Source organism: Pipistrellus hanaki (assembly GCF_964339955.1).
Source record: "Pipistrellus hanaki genome assembly, chromosome: 2".
NCBI classification, from domain to species: Eukaryota; Metazoa; Chordata; class Mammalia; order Chiroptera; family Vespertilionidae; genus Pipistrellus; species Pipistrellus hanaki.
In genome coordinates this window covers 127716256-127735309 of record NC_140504.1, presented here as the reverse complement: position 1 = coordinate 127735309, position 19054 = coordinate 127716256, and positions in this window count along the sequence as shown.

The following is a 19054-nucleotide window of genomic DNA, read 5'->3' as shown; positions in this document are numbered from 1 at the left end:
CTTATCTTTAACCTGGATCCAAATCTCTCACCAGTTGAGACTAACTCCTCCAGGATCATTCCTATTAATACTTTGCATCTATACAGCCATTGAATTTAGATAAGTTATCTAATTTCCCTGTGGTTTAGTGTGGTCATCAAAATAATGGGGTTGTATGAACAGATATTATCTACTTCCTCCTTAATACTAACACTCACACCAAGCTTTAGTCATATCAATCAAATTATTTCAATTACCATTCCGGGGACCCATTTTTCTCTTAGAGCAAGGTTGGATAGTAGATGTTGAAGGATCTTTTATAATCAATAGCTCAATAGAGCATCCTTCAGGCCATTCTAAGAAGTTTGAGCTTTATGCTAGGTAAAGGAGAATGACAAGGTTTATGAATACGTAAATAATGTGACAAATATTTGCTTCAAAGAATCCAGGTGAAATCAAATGGGAATGTTGACAAGAACTTTGAAGGGTTATACCTCTGTATCTGTGAAGTCATAAAAGTTATAGCTTTGTGAGTTTAAATGTGAGAGAAGATTTCAATCAGCTTTCTATCTCCTCTACTCACCTGTCTCAAATCTAGGCCACTGGTGTAGTATTTCTTTGCTTCTCACCTTTCAATACTGTGCTGTGTGCACTATTAAAGAAACACCACAGGATCCCAGGGCAGGATGTCTTGCAGTGATGAATCAAGTGACCTCCATGTGCTAGTTTATAAATTGTTAACTGCTTTGGGATTCATAGAGATGAAAGATTCTTTATTTATTGTCCTTTGAGATGAAAGATGCATAATTTATAACATGAGGATTACTATTTTATTTACTCTTGTGATTCTGAAATCACATTAATTTCTAGTGATGACATTGCAGAATCCCTTTTAATTTGTGGTCATATAGCTTATTAAAAGCTTCGGTATTGGGAAGTCTGACTTCACAAAAGTGGATGTATGAAAAAAGCAATATGATTCTTTTGTTGTTACATAAAGGCCTTGTTCTCTTGCTCACAAGCGTTAGTGAGATATTAAACAGGTGTGCATGATATAAAGATTTGGCCCTGATGTGTTTTCATGCAGGCTTGTGATGACATAATTAGGTACATTCTACAAAAGTATCCTAAAATATCACAGTTGAAGACATTGCATGGTCTTCTCTTCCAGTGGGCCCAGGACTTTTGTATTGCATTATTGCATGTTTGCAGGTAATCATATGTTACCAGCATCCAAAATATCAACAATGTTGTGTTTAGGAAAATGTCAGCTTCCTGGTTGACAGATCCTTTAGAATTTCCTTGCCTGGAAATCTTCCCTTTGCAGCTTTGTAGAAACAGCTAGTTTTATTTGGTTTCCATCGCAAGGTGTGGCTCACTTATTGAGCACAAGATTTGGAACCCCTCCCTCCCATCCTCCCTCCCTCCCTCCCTCCCTCCCTCCCTCCCACCCTCCCTCCCTCTCTCCCTTTTTTTCTTTCTTTCTTCCTTCCTTCCTTCCTTCCTTCCTTCCTTCCTTCCTTCCTTCCTTCCTTCCTTCCTTCCTTCCTTCCTTCTTTCCTTCCTTCCTTTCTTCTTTCCTTCCTTCCCTCCTTTCTTCCTTCCTTCCTTCTTTCCTTCCTTCCTTTCTTCTTTCCTTCCTTCCTTTCTTCTTTCCTTCCTTCCTTCTAATGTTTGTCCTATGTCATCTCTGTGTCAGATGGAGTGTGGGAAGCCATGGATTGTGTGGTCTGAGTGAAGCAGGAATGTCTGAGTTGTTTTCCATCCTGTTATTTCACCATTTCACTTTTTCTTTTGTGGGACCTATGTCATTTACTCAGCATTTTAGGTCACAGCTGCAGTGGAACTTTTGGAAATAAAAGAGCAGGATTGAGGTAGATGCTAGCTTCTTCTTTTCCCAGCTATTCATTTCTACCAGAGGAAAATTGCTTATCCTTAGACTGTTGGCCAAATAGCAATAGTAGAAAAGGAAAGTAATCTACAGATAGATGATCCCAGAGGCTGTAGGCTAGCACCTCACAAAGTATCTAGCAGGAACTATACAGAAAATCTAGGGAAACAAGAACCAAGCCCAGAATTTTTCATTTTTGTTAAAATGATCTTACCAATTTGGTTGCATGTTTCTAATTTGTTAATGTTGTATATTGGTTTGTTATAATTTCAAATTCACTTGTTTGTAACTTAAGTGAAGTTGTTTTGATCGAAGGGTGAATTTTTTTACATTGGGGAGGCTGTATCAGGATGATGTCAACAAAATTGTTGTGCTACTGAGTTCTTACCAATGTGAGTGACTATGACCTAATGGTCATTTAAACTTTAAATACCAAGGGTCTGTGAGGACTTAAAGAGAGCGTTCTATTCGGGAAAGGCTACTCTTTGCTAATCTGAATAGATTTCCAAAGACCTTAGGACATTAGCTCCTCTGTGGCTCAGCTACTCTTGGCAAGCTGGTTGAAAACAGTGCTGTGACCGCTTGACAGAGATCACCTTGCCTGCCAACACCAGCGCCTCCATTCTGCTAGCACCATGCTTTAGCAACAAGGGATTTTCAATTAGTACTGGCATTTGGATGTCAGTTCTTAGTTGGCTAAGCTACCTCTTCTGAGAACCAACTCATAGAAAGGTACATCTCCATTCAATTTGGACTTTATTTTTTTCATCACTCCTTTGCTTGGAACAATAGTGAAATTAATCTATCATTGATTTAAATTAGGTTATTTCTTCACTGGCTTATTAAAAAGACACCCTGTATGCAATTGGCTTGTAACATATTATTATAATAAATTATATTCCTGCTGTGAACCTATGTTAAAGAAATTATTGGCAGAGATAGTCTGAGTCTCTGAGTATAAATTTGTCATGTATAAAAAAATTAGGATATGTGTTTGCTTTTTTACTCAGAGTCAGTTTAGAATTTCTGTGAATGTTCTGTTGAAAATATAAAAAGTATTTCTAGAAACTGTAATTCCTCTGTCCTCCATCCCCAATGCAGAAAAGTGTGACTTAAAAAAAAAAGAAATATTCTGCTTGAGAGTAGAAGCAAATGAAAGGAAGTTAAAACATAACTAATAACAGTACCGTATTTGTGTATATGGAAAATTCTGGCATAAAATAAGGAGGATTAGTAATTATGTCTTCTCTGAGGAAAGAAATGGACTTGAATTAAAGTGAGGAATGAGAACTAGGTTTAAGAAAGTCCTTTATATCTGAGTCAGTCCACTACAGTTTGCTGTGTTTTATAAGACATGTTTCCTGAATGCCTGTTGCTCTTGTTGCCACCATTGTTGAGGTTATCACTGTCTGGGCAAAGAACAGATATTCACCTACCGAGAATGACTTACAGAAGATAGGATTTTTGACACTCATCTGTGTTATTTTTCAGATCAGAAACTAAGTCTAATGTTTCCTAAAGTCACTTGGCTGGTACCATGGCAAGAATCCCAGTTTCTAAGCACCAGCAAACTCAGGGGTGGTGCTCAAAAGCAAGAGATCAAGCTAAAGAATCCTGGAGAGTTTCAACTACTCTGGATAGTTGAAACTAAAAAAGCAGGAGAGCTTTGCAAAACATGAAATTATATAAAAAAGGAAATTACTTTTGTATTTACCCAAAATACATATGGCATTAATTTTTTTACATTTTCCCCCCTTATGTTTTATTTATTTATTTATTTATTTATTTATTTACTTACTTACTTACTTATTTACCTAGTGATGTGTGGTTATCTTTGCTTCCCTGCTTTTTATAATTATTATTACTTTTGTTTCAAATTTGCCTCTGGTTTATTACATGGAAAAGGGATCACTTGTGATGTTGAGACCTAAAGTGAAAGTGTTTGTGTGTTGCTTTGGAAGCTTCTGTAGTTCAGAATATCACAAAGTCACTCCTGTATATTATTAAAGCTGCGACAAATACTCTGATATTTTATCACTTGTGATGAATGTTTCATTTCTTTGAGATAAATTCTAATTTTGGAATTTAACTGCTCACCTAGGAAAGGAACATGTTATCTTTCTGCATTTCAAAAACAGGGGAAAATTTTTGTTCCATCGAGAGGAAATTGCTCAATCCTGCTTCCTCAGAGACCTACTAGTTATCTCAGGAATAAAGAGATATGTTCTTTGTCTTTTCTTTTTTAAAATCTCTGCAGAATATACCCCACTCTGATTATCTGAGGGGCTTGGCTTTAGAATAATGAAATCATTCTAATTCTTAAAGCATTAGAATTTCCTAGAATATTAGAACCAGAGGGATTATAGGACCCATGTGGCCTAATCTCTTCATTTCACAGGTAAGAAATATGGCCCAGAGAAATAAGGTGACTTGTCCAAGGCCACATATCTATTTAATGGGAGAAACAAAATTTGAAACCTGTTTCTCTTCTTTATTACCAACTTTTATTCATGCAATTTTTAAAAAAGCATGTTCTCTTTATACAACTGGTTGTAGAGTATAGGAAAAATACTGTTGCCATTAGGTAGAAGCAAAGCAGAGACACTAAGAAGTCAATAGATTCAGGGTCAAGGTCAACAGATACCCAGTAGCAGAATCTAATACTACCCTGTTTCCCCGAAAATAAGACAATGTCTTATATTAATTTTTGCTCCCAAAGATGCATTAGGTCTTATTTTCAGGGGATGTCTTATTTTTCCATGAAGAAGAATACGGTACACATTTATTGTTAAATGAAAATAAAGGAAATTTATTACCTGTACAGTAGTACGGTAGTTGTCAACACAAATCAGACAAACTGAATCTTACAGTATCAAGAATTTACTCATTTATTCAATGACAACCATGTCATCGTCTTCTGGAACATCATCATAACAATCCAATTCCTGAATTTCCTGGTGAATTTCTTGTGACTCCATTTCTTTCAGAATCAGTGGACCAAATCTCTCATGTTTAGCCTAGGGGGGGGGGGCTTATTTTCGGGGGGATACCTTATATTTCACTCAGAAGGAAACCTGTAAGTAGGTCTTATTTTCAGAGGATGTCTTATTTTCGGGGAAACACGGTAGTAGTAGTGTATATACAATGAGAGAAGCATGAAAACCATCATCATTACATTTGGGTTGCAAGTGTGAGTTCTTAGAACTGCAATAGATAACTATTATATTCTTCCCATGAGCTCTGGCTTTGGCCCTAGGGACATATTGTAAACTGAGGAATGCAAACCCTACATCACTTGTCAGTAAAAGGCCTCCAAGATCTGATCATTACCTACAATAACAAAGATAATATCCTTTGCTATCTTTCATGAACCATCTGCCTTCTTATTGCTATAATTTTATAGCTTTTACTTGGCAGCTCTGATCAAACAAGAGAGAAGCAGACGCAGATCTGCTTGTTTGGAACAGTTGCTCTGCTATGTCCAGACGACCATTATAAACACTAAGCACGAATTGAGGAAAGATTACATAGAAAAGGGATCACTTGTGGTGTTGAGACCTAAGAACTTACAAATTGCTTGGTGTTTCACTTGAACATAAAGCTATTTCTGTGATGTGTCTGCTCTGTCAGGCCTTGCGCCTGAGATAACTTCCTCAGGATGACCTCTATTTTCAGTGCAGAGCCCATAGCATTATGTTGGAGGCTGCAGAAGCCGATGATACGATTCAACACAGGCTGGAAGGCAGAAACATATGAAGAATGTTCTCACGCTGGCATATTTCTCAACTAATTTTTCAAGCTTCTAAAAGTCATGCTTACTCTTATTGTCTCTGCTTTCAGTTAATGTATACTGGTGATGTAAGGTCAACGTTGTAATTGAGACAGACTCTAGCTAATTTTGTTAGTTATTTATCAGTTAATACTTGTTGAGTTGCCTACAATAAACCAGGCATTTCACATAGTTCCCTCCCTCCCCCCTTCTCTCCCCTCTCCCCTCCCTTCCTTTCTTCCTTTTTTCCTTCCTTTCCTCTCCCCCTTCTTCCTTCTTTTATTACAAACTCACAACTCTGGAATACATATTATTGCTCCCACGTAAATGAAGGGTTAGAAAGATTTCTTGGCCATACTATCCCAGACAGAGTTAGATCAGATAGAAGATAATCATTAATCCAGTTGGATAATTATTAATAGAGCTTCAATTTAATCTCTATACCAGGTTTACTCAATATCATCACTCCAATCAATTAGCATCATATTTGATCTAAGCAAAATTGTGAAGTGGGAAGAGTTTGCTTGGGCCTTGTTTGCATCCTCTATCAGAAACACCTCCATTCCTCCCTCCTGGGAACATACTTTTTCATCCTCTGGGTCTTTAAACCTCTGTGCTGTTCTCCCTTATTCTGTCTCAGTTGGTTGTTAACTGGTTGCTGTTAAATATTGGTACACCAGATTCCTATTGGCCTTCTCCATCCACAAATAGGCCAAGAGCTAGTTCTCAACTATTTTGCTCCACAAGCTTCAGTCTAGCCATTGCCACTGTCTTTGCAGAACAATAAGAAGGGTTCTGGTAGGAAGCAGTTAATTCAGATGGTCTCATCGTCGTGTCATTATATATTTCTCCTCTGTGCTTCCACAAAACCTTCTATATGCCATGATGTAGAACATTGTATAGTAATTCCTTGCTTATATTTCTTTCTTACAATATTACGAAACTGTGAAGAACCAGGATGGTATTCTGTTAATGCATTCTCAATGTTTAGCATTGTGCCTGGAATAAGAGAATCCATGACAACTTAACAAATAAAGAGAGGAATCTAAGTTTTACTACTGCTTTCCCTTGCTCTCTCAATTCCTGTAACTTTCTGATTGCTGGCTCTTTTCTAGAATTTTTAGTCATCAATTTTGTTTTTTCCTTCACAACTTTTGAGGGTTTCCTGATTTCCTACCACATGTCCAATCTTCTATTTTATGGCATTGTTCCCTAGTATTTACCTGGTTATGATGTTTGTCTTTCCTCCTGCCTTTAAATCTGTGGCATAACCTGATTTTGCAGCAGTTACACCTAGAATGCGATAAGCACAGCTTGCTTGTTTGGCTATTCTGACTTCTGATATCTGTTCAAACTCTAATGACATTTTTTTTTTTTTGGTAAGATCTACTCTTGGAGATAGAAGACACAGATTTAAAGCCTAACTCTGTCTTTCTAGCTGCATGACCTGTGACTTAACCTCTTTGAGTTCCTATCCCATACCTTGCTATAGGTAATAACAAGAATGAATGAGGTAATATATGTTGAAAAACTTTGCAAATCAACACTAAATTACTTCTGCTACATTAAAAATTACTGGATTATCACTGCCTTTTACCAGTCCAAAGAAAGTTCTTAAACACAGAAAACCCACCTCAAATCATAAAAATGAACTGTCTGTCCTAAATCAGGGAGTGAAAACATTAGGACTTGGCATATCACTTTGGGAAGAGAGCCAGCTCTGGACTAGGTCATCGTTGGAACCAGTGGAAATGCTGTTTTATAGTTTGCTAAATTTATATACACCAGACACAATGAATTAAATCTTCGTGTTTGGAAATTATTTCAAAACTAGTTTCTCAGTATTTTCAACAATATGGATGTTTGAGCCTGACAATATATTGTTACAAGGTATCATGAGTGCCAAAATTACAGACCGCAGGCTATCTCACACATCACTGTTGGTTTGAAATGGTCTTTAGAAACAAGTTAAAGAAAAAAGAGACATGAGAGCCTAAAGAAAAGGCAGACCCAGCTGTGCCTGTCTTGATCAAGGGTTGATACCAAAATTTCAGATAAATACGCTTAAAAACCTTACAGCAGTGACTCTTTAATACAGTTCCTCATGTTGTGGTGACCCCCAACCATAAAATTATTTTCATTGCTACTTCATAATTGTGATTTTGCTACTGTTATGAATTGAACTGTAAATATCTGTGTTTTCCTATGGTCTTAGACTTTACAGCAGCGGTCGCGACCCACAGGTTGAGAACCACTAGCAGGGTCACCTAAGACGATGGTGATGGTGATGCTGTAGAACCTAAGACCATCGGAAAACACAGATATTTACAGTATGATTCTTAACAGTAGCAAAATTACAGTTATGAAGTTGCAACAAAAATAATTTTATGGTTAGGGGTCACCACAACATGAGAACTGTATTAAAGGGTTGCGACATTAGGAAGGTTGAGAACCACTGCCTTAGAGAATTCTGACAAATGGAATATGAAGATATTTTCCAAGCTTATTTAGTTTATACTCAAAATAACCCAATCTTGTTTCTGTTTTGTAAAATAGAGAGCTTACACCATTAATATTTCCTACAAAAGAAAAATATTACTTTTAAGAATATTATTCTTTCTTACTTTGTGGGAGGAAATCAGATGTGGTCAAGGGACTTGCTATAGAAAATGTTAAATGAATGAAGAAATCTAAAACTCCCAAGTATAATTAGAGATGTAAGATGCTGTATTTATATTAATTTTAAGAGCTTGAATTTTTCTCTAATTTTTATGTGTTTTAAAGTTCTTTTGAGTGTTTGTCTTTAAGAAATGTATTTGAAATTCACTCAGCTAAAGTGGCTTACATAAAACAGAGATAAGTACAACAGAATATCTTGGGAATGGACTCAGAAGCATGCCATGTGATGCTACCTTAAAGTCAGAATAACCTGCATTATAGCTGGAACAAACTTTAAATTACTGTTATAAATAAATAAATAAATAAATAAATAAATAAATAAATAAATAAATAAATAAAGTGGCTTACAAGGTTTTGAAATTTGGGGGGTGGCAGTGGTTGAGTTATAAATACCTCTTATGGTACAGATGTGAATAATACCTTTTGCTCAGCTGCACTATTTCCTCATTATAACAGTGCATTGCGTTGAGCCAGCTAAGTCATCATTGAAAACATTTGATGAGCTTGAGTAATGTTTGGAACATACTCCACTGAAGATCTGTTGATTTCTGGAAGCCCTATGCTGTGTTCAAAATGGTCAAAGGGAGTTAGAGACTCATCAAGCTGACTGTGTACTAGTACATGCAATTTTGAGGCTACTTCAAATACTCACTTGTAATCCATGCTTCAGCTAGTTCCCATGCTATTCATATCCTTTTAGCAGTAAACCAGTTAAGCATGATTGATGAAAATGAACTGTACAGATTAGGAGGCCTATCCTGGAAGATGAAATGTGCAGTCAGGAGCTGGCAAACTTTTTCTATAAAGGGTTAGATAAGCCCTCATTTTGGCTTTAAAGAGCTATGATCTCTGCTGCAACTGCTCAGTTTGGCTGTTGTACTGTGAGAGGCAAAGGCAGTACATAAACAAATAAGCACATCTGTGTTCCAATAAAGCTTTATGAAAAGAGGCAATAGGGCAAATTTGGATTGTGGGATATGATTTTCTCACACCTGTTCTAGGCAGTAGCTTTGTCATTGCTTAAAATTTTAACTTGATTATCTCCAAGGAGAGGATTCAGACCAACACGGGAAATCATAGAGATGTTAATAATCATTAAAACTCAAGATAAGGGGTCAGACACATTGCTATGTCTGAAAGAGCTACTTTGGGAAAGAGAAATGATTTTCTTTCTAAGACTATAGGCTTTATTCAGAGTAAATAAACAGCTGAGGTGAGATTTTTAAAGTACAAAGACAATGTGACCCTCTCCTTCTTGGATGAGTTTCAGAGCTCATCCTCTGAATGTACTTACTGAACAGTTGACTATATATGGATAGATTGTCTATGAACTGAACAGAGACTAGAGTCTAAATCAGGAAAAATGTAGACAGATTCTAGGACTGAGGCATCACAATGCCAAGTTGCTGATGACTCATACTGTTAGTCTTACCTCCTTTTCCTAGGGCTTACTTTTAACCATTTTTCTATTTGTTTCCACTTCTAGAAAAAGAAGGCTTGAGGTGGGGAGGGGGTGGCTAAAATAACTAAAGATGACCTTGGAAGAATAGAGTGTGAAGTGACAGAAATGTTTGTGTTTTTTAAAAATAAGTAAATAAACAATTTGAGACAAATCTGTCTTTAAGCAAAATTCTAAACCAGTGGGATTCTCTTTGGTCCTGTCACTTTTGCCTCCTCTCATTCCATGCCATCACTTCCACAACCAAGGAATTAGGGACACTTGAGGACCCCAAACCTTCTCCCTGCCTTGGATGGGGTTTATATCTCCAGACTCTTCTCCTCTTCCCCCTCTTTTCTCCCATCAAAATTTTAAGATAATCTGAGGTAGTTTCTAAGAGTAAGAGCAATTTTAATACTAATGTCAGATTCATTAATAGCCTCAAATTAATCTTTAATTTATAACATTCAGGAAGCATAGGGAGCTAATTTTAAGCAAAGAAAAATTCCACGGTGTCCCTTAAATGACACCAAATAAATCATAATCTACTCAGCTTTCTAATTAGTACAGGAATCTGTTGCCAATATTGTCTACAAAAGCAAAACACAAATTGTGAAACTAATCTATTCTGAGAGTTAACTGATTCTCAAGATTTTGAAGCTCTCACTCTTCATTTTAATATCCAAATATGGTTACACGAGACTCTATCCCATATCAGGATGAAATATCCTTGATGTTGTTGTTGTGTATGTCAACACACAGAAATCTCTTGATTGGCTGACACAGTGATTTCCTTCTTAAACATCACTTGCAGTATCTGGAAATTTCTTTTCTCTTGTGAGCCCACTCTCCCCCACATGGATGTCACTCTTACTTCCTCTCCTCATGAATAACAGCAGTAATATATATATATATATATATATATATATATATATATATATATATAACTTTATATATATATATATATATATATATATTACTGCTGTTATTCATATATATATTACTGAATATATATTATATATATTCTTTTATATGGCAAACATTTTCCAAAGGTTTGAAGTAATGGTGGGAAATTATAGTACAGTGTAAACATTAATTTAAATTTAATATTAGATATTACAGTCTCAAAAATTCATCAGTAATTTATGAAAATAGGATGTTCCCTTCTTCTCTTCTTAGGGCTCCTACCTTTGCACAATGATTCTCTCTTCCGTCTTTCTTTCCTAGCTCACTCTCACATATTCCATTATTTATTTCACCCTGTGCCCTTTATCCTCTTTTTCTATAACATTTTTTCACTCTTCTCTTTAGAAAAATTAAGTTATTTGTTTCTAAAACCCTCTTTTAAAGATGGAGAGGGGCCTTTTCATTCACTCTTACACACAGAAAGATCATTGAAATAATTTCTTAGACATAGAATCTTCTCTCAAATATGAATTATACCCCTAGATCAAAGAAGAAGATGCAATTGGTTCTTATAATAATAGCAATTTTACTTCTCCTGCTATATTTATTGAGTATCCAGTAATCTCATTATTGCAAATGCCATTTTTTTTTCAGTTCTACCTCTTGAAATTTTGAGCATATTGCACATTGAGCTATTTTCTACTCTGAAAGAAAGTTCTTTCATACTTTGGCTTCCACAACATTGCACTTGCTTGATTATTGTAACTCATTGAGCATTTTTTCCCCATTTCATTCCTTGGCTTTTTTATGGTAATAAACCCCAAGAATTGTAGGTTAAAATACAAGCTGCAATCTGGAGGTGTCAAGTAAATTCAAGATAATAGAGGAGGCTCCAGAAGCCAAAAGGAAAAACAATCGAATTTATCCATTCATCTTTGACCATTCCCATACACAAGTAAGTGTACAGGCAGACCTCAAAGATAGTGAAGGTTTAGTTCTAGACCACCTGCAATAAAGTGAATATTACAATAAAGTCAGTCACATATTTATTGGTTTCCAGTGCATATAAAGGTTATGTTTATGCTATGCTATAGTCCTTAAATGTGCAATAGAATTATGTCTAAAAAAAACCCCCCAACAATGTACATATCTTAATTTAAAGTACTTTATTGCTAAAAAATGCTAACCATTATCTGAACCTTCAGCAAGTTGTAATCTTTTTGCCAGTGGAAGGTCTTGCTTCTATGTTGATGAGAATCCAATATCTGTGAAGCACAATAAAAAAAGATATGCCTGCATATTTGGCTATTCATTTTTCTTTAAAATAATAGGCTTCCATGATTTATCTCCTCTTTGCTTGCCTATTTGTCAGTAGTATAAAGCATTCAGTCATTCACCCTGGAAATATTGTATCATCATTGGAACATTTTTGTCTCTATTGAACCAGAGACTTGGATGACAACTAAGTCCTTATGACATTTTCATTCCCAGCACCTCTCGCTCCTATCTTTTCCTTTGCATATCCACTGCCAGCACCCTAGTCCAGCCCTGCATTACCTTCAACTTCTCCAGTTACCCAGGGAGACACACACAAAAAGTTTCCTGTTCTGCCAGTAGTTAACTAAATTGAACCGATGGTTAAAACTCAGTGAACATAGTGCTGTTTCACTACAAAATTGCAACATTACACAAGCATTCTATTGATTTGATACAATAAATCTCACAACTGTTTTTAATGGGATAAAGCTGAATTTATCTGAACTCCCCTCTCAGCTAATTGGCGAGCCTAGAGCTGTGTGCTGGCTGGCCTTTAGGACTCCCAGTCTAGTGTAACAGCAGACAGGTATGATTCCCAGCGGCCAGCTTCAGAACAGTCTTAAAGCAGAGCAGGGCTTCGGGTGAACACAAGCTGTGACACCTGCCTCGTGTGGGAGAAGGCTCCCGCAGGAGGGAGTGCTGGCAGATGGCCTGCTGCTTAAAGTCACACACAGGCCCATGTGCACGATGCGCTTTGGTGGCAGGGAACAGAAATGCAAATCACTTTGCTTTTGTTTGTCACTTTAAAAAATGTTTTTACACATCTGGTCTGTAACTGAAATCAGAAATTCACCCAGATACATGGCAGTTTTAGGGTCTCCCTATCTTGTTATCATTCTACTCACTGTTTATTATATTAATAATTTATGAGCACTTAAGCATTTACTGCTCAGTCAATGAAAGTGAAGCAATAAATGAGGTAGTCAAAGCCTCTGCCTCTCTCTTGGAATTGATATTCTGGTGGGAGAAAGTCGACTATACCATAGGAAATAACCTAATGTCAGAGAAGGGAAGCACAGTGAAGAAGCAAAACTGGACAATGGGATAGAGAATGACCAGAGGGACTTTAATGTAGATTGGATGGTTAGGGGGAAAGGTACCATTTAAACTGAATCCTGAATAATGAGAAGAGGGAACCGACCAAGCAAGGAGTTTATTCTAGGTGGAAGTGATCAGAAGCACAGCATTTCAGGACAAGAACGAGGACAATAACGAAAATGAAATCAGAAGAAGTCAGTAGACAGATGAGATGTGACACCGGCAAATTTCAGGGGTATTGGGGCCTTTTGACAGGAGAATGATGTGTGTAGAGAACTTTAAATGGAAAACCATGGGTTGTAAGGTGAGGAGTGACACTCTAATTCTTTCATCTCTCTTTATGGCTGGTAGGGTCACTCTGCTCCTTGCTGCTTATCTTCCTTGTTTTTCTCTTCTTTGATAATAGCCATATTCTCCTCTCAAAAGCCCGGAGAAAACCAAGTAATTGACTAGGTAATCAATTACCCTTTATCAGGCTACACAGTGAATTGCTGGATGAACCATGGATGGGCCACTCTTAATTCAGATACCAAGTTTGGTACAATCAGTGGTAACACCTGCAAAAAGAATACTTAGCTGCTTCCATGAGCTGGGAGCTCTGAACAAACACATTTCATTTAGGGGAGGTGGGATGTCAGAAATGGAAAACTGATTTGTCCAATCTGTGCCCTCTTCTGAATGCTTAAAATTAAACAGCAAACTAATTAAAAGTAATTAAAGTAAAATACATAAACATTATGTACTCTATAATTATACTATATATTTTTAGTATATAATTAATATAGCATATATCACAATTATCTATTACTTTTATAAAATTATTACATATAATGCAATTAGAACATGTTATCTAAAAGTATTTACTATGAAAGTCTAAAGAATATATTTTCTTAGAAAATAAGGATAATGGGTTATGCTAAATTAGAACCAGTTTTCTTGGCCCCAGAGGCATGACTGGCAATATGGCTGGAAGAAATTAGCACATGGTTTGTAGTCCTTGATGGAGATGTCTTTGTGCATCTTCTTGGCAGCTCAGCAGATAATCTGCCCATATACATTTGGTGGATTGCTGTGAAATGTTGCACTCATAGCATTTAAAACACCTGTTACTTGTTACTTTCCTTGCTGAGAAACAAATAGTTTAAATTTTATCTTACTGTGTGTGTGTGTGTGTGTGTGTGTGTGTGGTATCTTAGAGATCTTGGGTTGATCTCCTCAGTTCAGGTTAATTTAACAACCGTAAAATAAAAAGACATCCTGAGGTACCAAGCTAGATAGTGGCAAAGCCCAGAACAGAACCTTGGTATTCCATTTTCTAACTAACTAGAGGCCCAGTGCATGACATTCATGCACTGGTGATGGGGGTTCCTCAGCTCAGCCTGTCCCCTTTCCCATTAGGGATATTGGCCTGTAATTTTCTTTTTTTGTAGTGTCTTTATCTGGTATTGGAATTAGGTTAATGATGGCTATGTAAAAAGAGCTTGGCTATTTTCTCTCCTCTTGAATTTTTTGGACTAGTTTAAGAAGGATAGGTGTTCTTTTTTGAATGTTTGGTACAATTCTCCTGTGAAGCCATCTGATCTAGGACTTTTGCTAACTGGGAGTTGTTTGGTTACTGCTTTGATTTCATTAGTTGCAATTGGTCTATACAGCTTTTCTGATTCTTCCTGATTCAGTTTTTTAAGAGTATATATTTCGCCAAAACTGGTTTGGCTCAGTGGATAGAGCATCGGCCTGCGGTCTGAAAGGTTCCAGGTTCAATTCCGGTCAAGGGCATGTACCTTGGTTGCGGGCACATCCCCAGTAGGGGGTGTGCAGGAGGCAGCTGATCGATGTTTCTCTCCCATCGATGTTTCTAACTCTCTATCCCTCTCTCTTCTTCTCTGTAAAAAAATCAATAAAATATATTTAAAAAATTGTATATTTCTAGGAATTCATTCCTTTCACCTAGGTTGTCCAATTTGTTGACATATAGTTCTTTATATTTTCTTTTTATTTCTGTGTAGTCAGTTGTTACTTCAACTCTTTCATTTCTGATTTTACTTATTTGGATCCTCTTTCCGTTTTCCTTGATAAGTCTGGTCAACTTCCCTCAGATTAAAGTTAGGGAGATATCTATAAAAGGTCAAAGTCTCCATGAAGTGTACCTCCACCTGTCAGCTAGCTGCTCTGCCTCCCCTGAGGTTGTCTGATCTTCCTCCAGAGCCTTCTGAAGAAAGGTTCTAAAGTGGGCCCAGACTGGCTGTGACCCACAGACACTTCCACAGGTCATGAGCTCAGTAGGGCTGGCAAAACAGGGTTGGGAGGACAGGGCTAGTAGGTCCTACCTTGGGGTTGCATCGTTAGGTAATGAATGAGGGGAAAGTGATCCCTACTCCAGAGTCCTACCCTCAGTCTCTGCCAGAGGCTCCAACTCTAGCTCCCCCAGGAAGAGTACACCATAGGTTAAGGTTGGGTGTATTCAGCCTTCCCCTCTGCAGGGACAAGCTCACCTGGGTGGAGATAGTGGGGCTGGGAGAACAGATCTAAAGGGTCTTCCAATTGGGGGCGTTGCCAGCTAACCCTGTAGGAAGGGGGCAAGTCCCAGTCCCAGACATACACCTCTGAGGGTGATGGCATTCTGAATGTCCCAGCTCCAAGAGCTGAGTTCAATAGGACAGAGCCACTGGGACTTGGGAAGACAGATCCAGACACTCTCATTTTAAGGTGGTGCAGGTAAGCCTGTGAGAGAGGGTGAGCACCAAAGGTCCCCTCTGAGCAACTTTCAGATGCACCCAAAGGCAAGTCAAATGAGTCTCGTGTTGGGAGAATAGTGTGGGCTGAGCTCACAAAGGAGAAAGGCGATGTAATCACACAACCCAGCTCCCACATGCCAGATTCTGGGACAAAAACTCTCTGGTAGATGTGCTCCGAAAGTCCAAGCTCTGTGGCAGCACTCGGACCCCCTGTGGGACTGAACACAGCAGGGCAGGGCTGCAGGGAATGGAAGGGCAGGCCAAGTGATTTACCAGATGGGGGGCACCAGCTTTGCCCATGAGGGGGCTGAAGACTGGTTGCTTTTTCAAAGCTATACCATTCAATCACTACCTGAGTCTCTACCAAGAGCTTCTTCAGAAAAAGGAAATGTGCATCCTAGAGTTCCTTGCTGGGTGCAGTCAGCAGATGCCACAGCAGGGCCCGAACCAGGCAAAGTGCTATCTCCAGTGGTTGGAGGACCAGATGGTGCATTCCCCAGGCTGGTGCTATAACAATAGGAGTGCCTGAGCCTGGGAAGGCAGCTTCTGGGTCTCTAGCAGACTCTCTTCTCACCCAGGCAGAATGAATCCCTGCTGATTTTCACCACCAGATACTCTGTGGGCTCCTCTTCCCATCTCTGTTGCTCTGGGCTGGGGATCTCTGCATGGGTTTAAGACCCTCCTGCTCCCGGGAAAAGGGGATTTCTCAGCTGCTTTGTGTGGATGTGGGGGTTGGGGGCAGTCCTTTCCGTGTCTCCGCCCTTCTTACCAGTCTCTATGTGGCTTCCTCTGTAAATCCTCGGTTACAATATTTCGCTTCAGCTAGAATTCTGTTGGTTATTCAGGTTGATTGCTCTGTAATTTAGCTGTAAATCCTGTTTGGCGCCTAGAGCATGTGAGTGTAGCTTCCACCTACTCTGCAGTCATCTTGGAATCCCTCCATATCTGATGTAAATGGCACAGCTTAACTCATCTGTAATTGCCTGATGGTTTCCCAAAGGTGGCAGATGTAGAATAAAACAGGCTTATTGACCAGGAGAGCTGTTCCCTGGAGTCTGCAAATGTGTCAGTCCTGTGGGATGATCAGAGGTTAGCACAGGCCGGCGGAGTTTTTTGGTTTTTGTTGTTTTTTTTGTGTTTTTTTTTTTTACTGTGATTTATGCATTTCTTTCTATAGGGCTTCTCTGTGGGGACTGAAGAAGCAAAATGTTTAGGGTGCTTATTCTCTAAAAAAATGATCTATTGTTTTTAAGATAATACATGCTGCTATAGACAGGAGTTAACTAACTTTTTCTGGAAAGGCCAGGTAGTAAATATTTTAGATTTTGTGAACTATTCTTACCGAGGAAAAAAAGTTGTTGCTTTAGTAATTTTGTTTTATTTCACTCAATCCTCACCTAAGGATCTGCTTAGAGAGAGGGAAAGAGAAGAAAAAAAAAAGAGAGAGAGAGAGAGAGAGAGAGAGAGAGAGAGAGAGAGAGAGAACGAACTATTGGTTGTGGTTGTCTCACATAAGCTTTTCGACTGGGGATCAGTCCTGCAACCCAGGCATGTACCCTATCGGAAATCAAACCAGTAACCTTTTGGTGCATGGAAAAATGCTCAGGCAACTGTGTCACTTTAACTGGGCATTGCTTTGTAATTTTAAACTCGTTTTTCTCATTTTTCACAAATGCAGTGCTGCAACAGCATGGTCCATTTCTTTAGAAATGCACAGGCTTTACCCTTTAGCACAAAAAAGGCACAGGTTTCACACCATGAAAGGTCTGTGATGATGGGAAGCTCAGTAGCCTGTATCTATGGAAATAGTATTTTCATCAATAAAGACATACAAATCACATGCCATTAATATTATCTAAAAGATCTTATGTACCTCCTCACATTTTCCTTGAGAACAAATTCCTGGAAGTAAAATTTCTGTGCCATAATTTTTGTATGCATATTGCCAGCTTCCCTAGAAAAGTTGTTCCCGATAGACATTTTCATCGCCAATGTAGGAGAATGGCTGCTTCCCAGAAAGTGTTCCCTCCATTCCTATCACACAATTAATCCCGACTAGTTAGTTTTGAAACAGTGAAGTCACACAGTTGGTGCTTTATGATGCCTGTAAGTAGCTGCATTGAAGCTTCCATGGTGGAAGCAGAGGGGCAATTTATGAAATGATGCTCCAGCGGCCTTAGTGTTCTGCTGCTTTAACAAATTGTTCCATTGAATCAGAGGGGACATTCATGATACATGCTCTTTTGTGAAGAAAGCATCTTGAGGAGGTTGAGTGGATAGAAAGCACAGGTGTGTGTGTGTGTGTGTGTGTGTGTGTGTGTGTGTGTGGTTTGTTTTTTCTTTTAAGTCAATGAACATGTTGTCTTCCAAAATAGCATTTTTTATTTTATGATTAGTTTAGAAATTCGGGGAATACCTACTGAGCACTACATTGCCAGGAACTATTGGATGATAGGAAAGAATTAAAAACTTAGATCTGATGTAGGAGCTCACGGTCTAATGGGGGAACAGACGGGTGAAGGGCAGTTGGCTGAGGAGGTTCAGGAACCTGGCAGCAAATTCCTCCGCCCATACACGAGGCTCTTTCTCCACACAGACTCTGGCACAACCATGTGTGCACACAGAAAGAAAAGGAAATAATCAAGTCCTTATTACTGCTTATCTCTTCCCCATGACCATCTCTTGGGGTGACTACAGTCAATCACTTAGCATTTTTCCATATAAAAACTGTATGTGTTGACACATAATTCAGTTTCAACTAAAATATCAACATTTCTACAGATCCAAGAACCATCACCACCTAGCAGAGTGAGTGTAATCACAAAATCCCTAATAAGAGCAAAAAATGAGAATTTTGTCTTTAGCCAAAAGGCCCATTTGCCTTTTTGCTAATCACATCTTCTTTTTGAAAATCAGTGCCATATTTTTTAGGGGCTTTAATCTCCATGATTACCGATTTTGGATTGTCAATAAAAGTTAGGTTTAAAGTTAAAGTAACAATTTCTCCAATCCTGTAGTGATCTGTAATATGTGGGCTTGAACAGAAGATTGTCATGTAGCTGTCAGCTCTTTCAGGCTTTCATTTCTGTGCCGTCTTTCACCTGAGCGCTTCTGGTAAGAAAGGCGCCCTAATTAGAATGTTTACAATATGGTGCTAAAGTGATAAAAACAGAACTCCAAATTACAATCATGCCATGATTATATCTGTGCTGAAATATGTATGCATGTGAGCAAAGACTGGCAGGGCCTATCCCCAAGGTGAAATTATGTATTGTGGTAGAGGCAGGAAATTGACATGATTT